This window comes from Anastrepha obliqua, unplaced genomic scaffold (genome assembly GCF_027943255.1).
Source record: "Anastrepha obliqua isolate idAnaObli1 unplaced genomic scaffold, idAnaObli1_1.0 ptg000060l, whole genome shotgun sequence".
In the NCBI taxonomy this organism is placed as follows: Eukaryota; Metazoa; Arthropoda; class Insecta; order Diptera; family Tephritidae; genus Anastrepha; species Anastrepha obliqua.
The window spans coordinates 77,501-85,000 of NW_026562199.1; the positions used below are offsets into that span (position 1 = coordinate 77,501).

The 7,500-nt window shown below is 47.5% G+C and overlaps 1 pseudogene; it reads left to right on the forward strand.

Annotated features, from left to right (window-relative positions):
* Positions 1–2,403, forward strand: part of LOC129251669 (large subunit ribosomal RNA) — a 2,782-nt pseudogene extending 379 nt beyond the window's left edge.
* The last annotated feature ends 5,097 nt before the right edge of the window (positions 2,404–7,500 follow it).

Below are 7,500 nucleotides of genomic sequence, written 5' to 3' on the forward strand. Positions count from 1 at the left end.
AGTTGAAAAGAACTCTGAATAGAGAGTTAAATAGTACGTGAAACTGCTTAGAGGTTAAGCCCGATGAACCTGAATATCCATTATGAAAAATTCATCATTAAATAATTAAAAAAATAATGTGCATTTTTTTCATATAAGGACATTGTAATCTATTAACATAATAAAGTATTTATCAAAAGATCATTGGTGATATTAAGTTTATTTAAATTAATTTGCTTTTTAAGCATATTAACATAAAATAAATACTAATGATTTGATAAAGTGTTGATAGATTTTATTATATATAATGCTAAAATTCATTTTTTGAATTTTACAAAAAATTTAATATCTATGATATTAATATTTATTTGTATGCATTTATATGATTAACAATGCGAAAGATTCAGGATACCTTCGGGACCCGTCTTGAAACACGGACCAAGGAGTCTAACATATGTGCAAGTCATTGAGTTATATTAAACTTAATGGCATAATTAACTTAACTTAAATATAATGGGATTAATTTTTAGTCTATTTTTTAATAAATAGTCAATTAATTCAATCCCGGGGCGTTCCATATAGTTATGTATAATGATAATTTATTATTATTTATACCTCTAACTGGAGCGTACCTTGAGCATATATGCTGTGACCCGAAAGATGGTGAACTATACTTGATCAGGTTGAAGTCAGGGGAAACCCTGATGGAAGACCGAAACAGTTCTGACGTGCAAATCGATTGTCAGAATTGAGTATAGGGGCGAAAGACCAATCGAACCATCTAGTAGCTGGTTCCCTCCGAAGTTTCCCTCAGGATAGCTGGTGCATTTAAAAATTATATAAAATAATCTTATCTGGTAAAGCGAATGATTAGAGGCCTTAGGGTCGAAACGATTTTAACCTATTCTCAAACTTTAAATGGGTAAGAACCTCACCTTTCTTGATATGAAGGTTGAGGTTATGATATAATGTGCCCAGTGGGCCACTTTTGGTAAGCAGAACTGGCGCTGTGGGATGAACCAAACGTAATGTTACGGTGCCTAAATTAACAACTCATGCAGATACCATGAAAGGCGTTGGTTGCTTAAAACAGCAGGACGGTGGACATGGAAGTCGTAATCCGCTAAGGAGTGTGTAACAACTCACCTGCCGAAGCAACTAGCCCTTAAAATGGATGGCGCTTAAGTTGTATACCTATACATTACCGCTAAAGTAGATGATTTATAAAACAATTTCGATTGATTTATAAATTTTGAAACTTTAGTGAGTAGGAGGGTACAATAGTGTGCTTAGAAGTGTTTGGCGTAAGCCTGCATGGAGCCGCTATTGGTACAGATCTTGGTGGTAGTAGCAAATAATCGAATGAGACCTTGGAGGACTGAAGTGGAGAAGGGTTTCGTGTGAACAGTGGTTGATCACGAGTTAGTCGGTCCTAAGTTCAAGGCGAAAGCCGAAAATTTTCAAGTTTTTAATAAAAAAAAATATTAATAAAAATATATTTAAAAATAATTAAAATACTTGAATTATTTTGAACGAAAGGGAATACGGTTCCAATTCCGTAACCTGTTGAGTATCCGTTTGTTATTAAAAATGGGCCTTGTGCTCATCCTGGCAACAGGAACGACCATAAAGAAGCCGTCGAGAGATATCGGAAGAGTTTTCTTTTCTGTTTTATAGTCGTACTACCATGGAAGTCTTTCGAAGAGAGATATGGTAGATGGACTAGAAGAGCATGACATTTACTGTTGTGTCGATATTTTCTCCTCGGACCTTGAAAATTTATGGTGGGGTCACGCAAACTTCTCAACAGGCCGTACCAATATCCGCAGCTGGTCTCCAAGGTGAAGAGTCTCTAGTCGATAGAATAATGTAGGTAAGGGAAGTCGGCAAATTAGATCCGTAACTTCGGGATAAGGATTGGCTCTGAAGATTGAGATAGTCGGGCTTGATTGGGAAGCAATACCATGGTTTATGTACTCGTTCTGGGTAAATAGAGAATTACGATTCTTGTTCCCCGGATAGTAGTTACGTAGCCAATTGTGGAACTTTCTTGCTAAAATTTTTAAGGAATTATATCATTCGATATATATTCCTTTTAAATTATAACGATTATCAATTAACAATCAATTCAGAACTGGCACGGACTTGGGGAATCCGACTGTCTAATTAAAACAAAGCATTGTGATGGCCCTAACGGGTGTTGACACAATGTGATTTCTGCCCAGTGCTCTGAATGTCAAAGTGAAGAAATTCAAGTAAGCGCGGGTAAACGGCGGGAGTAACTATGACTCTCTTAAGGTAGCCAAATGCCTCGTCATCTAATTAGTGACGCGCATGAATGGATTAACGAGATTCCTACTGTCCCTATCTACTCATTCTCAGTTTGACTGTTGAATAGTGCGGACGTGTCGTGTGCTAAGCGGTGATTTGCGATTTTTGTGATTTCCTTTTGCGGTTACATTCGTGTGTGAGTACCGGTGCGTGATACGGTTTCTTTTGAGTGACGCCAATTTTTTTTTGCGTGGCTGTACGTGTTCTCGTACAGCGTAGTGAATATATTGGACGCGTGAGTGAGTGCCGTACGGTAGTGTTGTTGGACACTCTAGTGAGTGCCAATATACTCCGTGCTATAGACACATTGTGCGTGCGTGTGAGTGCCGCTAGATACAGCGTTGGAAATTTTCCATTAAGTTGTTTACAACTTTGCGGGCGTGCCGTTATTTTTCGGCGTGGTGTGTTGTGCTAGTGACGCCACCGTTTGCGTGGCTGTACATTGCGTACAAGTGTACCTTGTTGGTAAGTTGTTTACAACTTTTGAGTGCCGCTATTTCTGGCGTGGTTTTGGCGTGTGCCGCTAATTTTTGGCGTCCTTCTCGTGTGCGTGTGCCGTTACATTTCGGCGTGGAAGTACAGTGCGGGCGTACACTAGGCTTGTCGTGCCGCTATATTGCCATATTTGGCAACAGTAAAAAGGGCGTCCCCTTTTGTGCGTGGGTTAAGTACTGCGCCAAGGTTGAATACTTTGTGCAGGTGCCGCGAACAGAGCGTGCTGCGTTTTGCCTGCGGTCGAGCTCGGCGTTAGCTCCACCTCGGTCGACCCGTCCTTGTTCGGGGAACAGTGTTCCGTCCGGCAAGGCATTGGTGGTGGCCTTTGCCAGACCTTTGGTTGGCGCTGTGGGCTACGCCCTCGCGCTTTGCTTTGGCTCGCCGATAGGTGCAGCCGCTGTGTGCGTACCTGTGCGGGGTTCATTCCTGCCGTGCAGTAGTTGCCGTCGCCCAAAAGGGACCCAGTTTTTGTTGTTGCTCGGGAGGCTTTTATACGGCGAACTCGGCAACCTTAGTGGTGGAGAGTTGGGCAATGCCCAAATCAGAAGGGTTGAGGAAGAGGGCGAACACCTCTCTTCCAAGCGGGTCGGCGGTGCCATCGTCGGCAATGGACGAGACGACGTCCGGAGAGGAGGAGGTGATCTTGCGGTCTCCTCCCCGTTCTAAGAAGAAGACCGCTGGAGGTGCAGCGGTTCCGGTGGAGAAGGTATCTTTAAAGGTACCTGAAAAGGTGAGTGGAAGCGAGGGTGGTTCCGAAAGCGGAAAGATTGGGAGTGGGCGCAAGGGGCGGAAGACGGGGGAAAAATTAGGTCCCGCAGGGAAGCGTTTGGAGGAAATCCGTGGGGAATTGGGTGCTTCCCTGAAAGGGTTGGGTGCGATCGGTGGGGATGCCGAACGCAAGAAAGTTGCGGTGCAGTTTATGGGGCGCTTCAAGTCCATTGTGACGGCCTTTAGTGGAGCCGTCATAGACATGGACGGCGTCCCGAAAAGTGTTGCAAAAGACCTCCTGGGGTACTCCTTGGAGTTCGAGGAACTCTTTGTGGAAATGGTGGGGGAGATAGCCCATCTTCGTGGGCAACTAGAAGCCATGAAGATTACCAGGGAGGAAGCACCTCGGAGGACGGCTGGAGCTGCGCTGGCTGGTGCAGCGTCGATGCCGGCACCTCAGGCGCCTGCGCCTGTGTTGCCTGCGTTGCCGGTGCCCAAGCCAGTCGAGACCTGGTCGGTCGTAGTGAGGGGTAAAACCCCCACTACTTCCAAGGAGGTGATTAAGAAGGTGGTAAAGGAGGTAGGGCCTTCCATGGGGGTTAGGGTGCACGAGGTGCGCCCGTTGAAGGATGGAGGTGCGATTATTCGCACCCCATCCGTTGCCGAGAGGGACAACTTGGCGAAAAATGCCAAGTTTTCCGAGGTGGGGCTCGATGTGAGCATACGTCGGAAGCTGGGGCCTAGGGTTGTGGTCCAAGGGGTCCACACGGAGATCTCCCCTGAAGATTTCATGGGAGAGTTGTTCCGGTTGAACCTCAAGGAGTTCAGCCCTGGGTGCCGTGAGAAGGACGTGAGGATGATCAGCCGTCCTTGGAAGGTCAGCCCCGATGGGGTGACGAATGTTGTCCTTGAGGGAACGGACATGCTAATGTCCGCCCTCCTGGAAGCAGGTCGTTGCTACATAAAGTGGTTTTCCTTCCGGGTACGGCCAGACCAACTGACGCCCGGCTGCTTCCGATGCATGGGGTTTGATCACAGGGTGGCAGAATGCAGAGCCAAGAAGGATGTCTGCCGTAGGTGCGGGCAAGAAGGACACAGGAGTGCAGGTTGTGGCAATGCCCCGCATTGTCGCAACTGTGCGTTTAAGGGCAAGCCAGCCGGACATCTAATGATGTCCACTGTCTGCCCGGTGTACTGTGCCATTGTTGCCCGTGCGAACGCTAGACATTGATGGTTGAACTATATCAACTGAACTGTCAGGGGTCATATGCCGTGATGTGTGAATTGGGGGCGTGTATGTCGGAGGGGGGCTGCGGCATTGCTTTGCTCCAGGAACCATACTCCACCAATGGGGTGGTGAGAGGCCTTCCTGGGGGCTTCAGGGTCTTTACGGACCTTGGAGTCAAGGCCGCAGTAGCTGTGTGTGAGCCAAGCTACTCTTGTGTAGTAGTTGACTCATCACAGTGGGGAGTATGTGTGTGTGTCGAGGGGGAATTCGGCAGAATGAATGTCGTCAGCTTGTACTGCAAGTCTGACGAGCCTCTAGAGCCCTACTTAAGATACATTGATGCGGTGCTACTACTTGAGAGTAGCATTCCTGCCATCGTGTGTCTTGACGCGAATGCTACCTCCCCGATGTGGTTCAGCAAGGTATCCAGGCATACTGCTGGATATCGGAGCCACACTCGGGGTGAGGTTATGAGCGAGTGGGTTGTGGCGAATAACCTTCTTGTAGCAAACGAACCAAGCGTATGGTATACGTTTGAGGGGCCTAGAGGTGTGAGTGACATTGACGTGACGCTCATGAATGACGCAGCAGCGGGTAGGTTCGAGTGTAAATGGAGTGTTAGGGGGGGTTGGGGAATTAGTGACCATAATTTAATACAAATTATGGTTACTCCCCGTACCCCGCAGTTAGAAGGGGGGAGTCCATTGAGGCGATGGCGTACCTCGTGTACTGACTGGAACCGATATGGACATACTGTTAGGGAAGCGGTATTGGATATACCGCTTAGGGAGTTTGAGGAATTGGGGGTTGACGAGCAAATTGCTCGTCTATATGAATGTGTCTGGGGTGTGAATGACTTATTGTTTAGGAAAGCTAGGGCTGTGAGAATGAAAGGTGTGAAATGGTGGACGAGTGAGTTAAATTCGAAGAGGAGGTCTGTCCGACGCTTGAGGCGGTTGTTTCAACGCGGCAGGCGGACCAATTCGGAGAATCTGTCTCAGCTCAAGTATCAATTTAGTGTAGGGATGAAAGAATATAAGAAGATGCTTGTGAGAGTGAAGGAGGAAGAGTGGAGGAGATTTGTGGGGGAAAATAGGGACGACCCTTGGGGACAGGTCTATAGGATCTGTCGGGGTCGTCGAAATGAGACGGCTAGCTCTCTTCGCGTAGGTGATACTGTATTATCGACGTGGAGAGAGTGTGCCAATGTTCTGTTAGGCGAGTTTTTTCCCAGGGCTGAGGTTCAGGTTCCTCCTGCACAAGAGGTGCCTGTCCCTCCAATAGAAGCTGAGGAGTTGGATTATGCATTTGGCCTGGTCAGGTCTAAAAGGTCTCCAGGTTTTGATGGTTTGAACGGAGAGATGTGCAAATGCTTGTGGAAGTTCATTCCGGAATATTTGGAGGCCATTTATGATAAATGCATATGGGAGGGATATTTTCCACGCGAGTGGAAAATTGCTAGGGTCGTTGCACTCTTGAAGTCGCCCGATAAGATCAGGAGCGATCCTCGATCTTATCGTGGTATCAGCCTCCTTCCGGTGCTTGGAAAAGTGCTGGAAAGGGTTATGGTTGAGCGGCTTCAGGAGCTAACTCGGGGTGTTAGGTCGGATAGGCAGTATGGGTTTAGGAAAAGACGTGGTATAGAGGATGCGTGGTTGTATGTTCAGAGTGTAGTTAGGGAAAACGTCAATAAATATGTCCTTGGCATATTTATTGACTTTAAGGGGGCATTTGATTACTTGCGCTGGGATCGTGTGTTGCAGAGATTAGAGGAGCTTGGCTGTCCGGAAATTACTCTATGGCGGAGTTATTTTTCGGACAGAAAAGCATCCATGGTAGGAGTGGGCGGGAGTGTGGAGATTGGGGTGGAGCGAGGCTGTCCGCAGGGATCCGTCTGTGGTCCCTTCATTTGGAACCTCATGATGGACTCCCTGCTTCGGCAGTTAGAGCCACTCTGTAAACACTGTGCGTATGCGGACGACCTTCTCATTTTGGTTGAGGGTCGTTCGCGTGAGGAACTAGAGCGAGTGGGGGGGCAGCTCCTTACATTTACCCACAATTGGGGGGTAGATGTGGGAGTGGACATATCGATGGACAAAACGGTGACAATGCTGCTTAAGGGCAGATTGTCCCCGAGTCGTCCACCGATTGTACGTTTGAATGGGGTAGGTATTAGGTATGTGACGCAAGTCAAATACCTGGGGGTAACTATGAGTGAAAGGATGTGTTTTACTCCACACTTAGTTTCGTTGAGGGAGCGGCTGCAGGCAATCGTTGGGCAAGTGCGTCGCGTTGTCAGATTTGACTGGGGTCTTAGCCGGCGTGCGGTTCGTACCGTATATCGGGGCCTATTTGTGGCCTGTGCCACTTATGGTGCCGCTATATGGTACGAATGGGCTTTAAAGTCGGTTGGCAAACGTCATCTGATGGCGTGCCAGCGCATTATGTTGCTTGCCTGTTTGCCTGTATGCCGTACAGTGAGTACGGATGCGTTGCAGGTGTTGTTAGGTGCGCCTCCTCTTGACCTGTTAGTTGTGCAACGGGCATTTACCTTCAGGTTGAGAAGGAGGCTTTGTATGCCGCTGCTAGATGGATGGATATCCGACGGTGATGTAGAAAGGGGGTATCTAGAGTGTGAAAGGTTGTTGAAGGAATGTATGCTTCGTGGGTGGCAAAACCGATGGGACAATAGTTCCAAAGGTCGCGTGACATACGAGTACATTCGGGATGTTTCCTTTGTCGGGGAAAATCCTGATTTT